The sequence below is a fragment of the Schistocerca gregaria genome, unplaced genomic scaffold (genome assembly GCF_023897955.1).
Source record: "Schistocerca gregaria isolate iqSchGreg1 unplaced genomic scaffold, iqSchGreg1.2 ptg001447l, whole genome shotgun sequence".
Lineage (NCBI taxonomy): Eukaryota > Metazoa > Arthropoda > Insecta > Orthoptera > Acrididae > Schistocerca > Schistocerca gregaria.
The window spans coordinates 23,251-25,000 of record NW_026062745.1 but is presented as its reverse complement, the minus strand read 5'-3'; the positions used below and the strand labels follow the sequence as shown (position 1 = coordinate 25,000).

Below are 1,750 nucleotides of genomic sequence, written 5' to 3'. Positions count from 1 at the left end.
TAGAAGCCGCCTGTCCCTCTAAGAAGAAAAGTAATCGCTGACAGCACGAAGGATGTCACGCGACTAGTTAGCAGGCTAGAGTCTCGTTCGTTATCGGAATTAACCAGACAAATCGCTCCACCAACTAAGAACGGCCATGCACCACCACCCACCGAATCAAGAAAGAGCTATCAATCTGTCAATCCTTCCGGTGTCCGGGCCTGGTGAGGTTTCCCGTGTTGAGTCAAATTAAGCCGCAGGCTCCACTCCTGGTGGTGCCCTTCCGTCAATTCCTTTAAGTTTCAGCTTTGCAACCATACTTCCCCCGGAACCCAAAAGCTTTGGTTTCCCGGAGGCTGCCCGCCGAGTCATCGGAGGAACTGCGGCGGATCGCTGGCTGGCATCGTTTATGGTTAGAACTAGGGCGGTATCTGATCGCCTTCGAACCTCTAACTTTCGTTCTTGATTAATGAAAACATACTTGGCAAATGCTTTCGCTTCTGTTCGTCTTGCGACGATCCAAGAATTTCACCTCTAACGTCGCAATACGAATGCCCCCGCCTGTCCCTATTAATCATTACCTCGGGTTCCGAAAACCAACAAAATAGAACCGAGGTCCTATTCCATTATTCCATGCACACAGTATTCAGGCGGGCTTGCCTGCTTTAAGCACTCTAATTTGTTCAAAGTAAACGTGCCGGCCCACCGAGACACTCAACTAAGAGCACCCTGGTAGGATTTCAACGGGGTCCGCCTCGGGACGCGCAAGCACGCCTTCGGCTCGCCCCACCGGCAGGACGTCCCACGATACATGCCAGTTAAACACCGACGGGCGGTGAACCAACAGCGTGGGACACAAATCCAACTACGAGCTTTTTAACCGCAACAACTTTAATATACGCTATTGGAGCTGGAATTACCGCGGCTGCTGGCACCAGACTTGCCCTCCAATAGATACTCGTTAAAGGATTTAAAGTGTACTCATTCCGATTACGGGGCCTCGGATGAGTCCCGTATCGTTATTTTTCGTCACTACCTCCCCGTGCCGGGAGTGGGTAATTTGCGCGCCTGCTGCCTTCCTTGGATGTGGTAGCCGTTTCTCAGGCTCCCTCTCCGGAATCGAACCCTGATTCCCCGTTACCCGTTACAACCATGGTAGGCGCAGAACCTACCATCGACAGTTGATAAGGCAGACATTTGAAAGATGCGTCGCCGGTACGAGGACCGTGCGATCAGCCCAAAGTTATTCAGAGTCACCAAGGCAAACGGACCAGACGAGCCAATCCGATTGGTTTTGATCTAATAAAAGCGTCCCTTCCATCTCTGGTCGGGACTCTGTTTGCATGTATTAGCTCTAGAATTACCACAGTTATCCAAGTAACGTGGGTACGATCTAAGGAACCATAACTGATTTAATGAGCCATTCGCGGTTTCACCTTAATGCGGCTTGTACTGAGACATGCATGGCTTAATCTTTGAGACAAGCATATGACTACTGGCAGGATCAACCAGGGAGCTGCGTCAACGAGAGCTGAGCAGCCGGCCGCCCGGGAGTGTGTCCCGAGGGCCCGCGCGAACACGCAAGCGTCCGCTCAATTATTCTGCAAACAGGAGGAGGCTGAGCTCCCCTGCACGATACACCTCGAAACCCTCTCAGGTCCCGGCGGCGCGCAGCGCCGTCCTAAGTACTTGGTCGGGTTCGAGAGAGGCGCAATCGCCCGGAGATGGGCGAGTAGACGCTTTCAGTGCGAACACCCGTGCTCCCAACTGA

General features: G+C 52.7%; 1 non-coding gene across 1 annotated transcript in view; it reads right to left on the bottom strand.

The window, feature by feature from the left end:
• Nucleotides 1-1,494, bottom strand: part of LOC126332371 (small subunit ribosomal RNA) — a 1,893-nt gene extending 399 nt beyond the window's left edge. Inside the window, exon 1 of the ribosomal RNA XR_007563653.1 lies at nt 1-1,494. This exon is cut by the window's left edge and continues 399 nt beyond it. This is a non-coding gene — a ribosomal RNA (small subunit ribosomal RNA).
• Nucleotides 1,495-1,750: the final 256 nt, after the last annotated feature.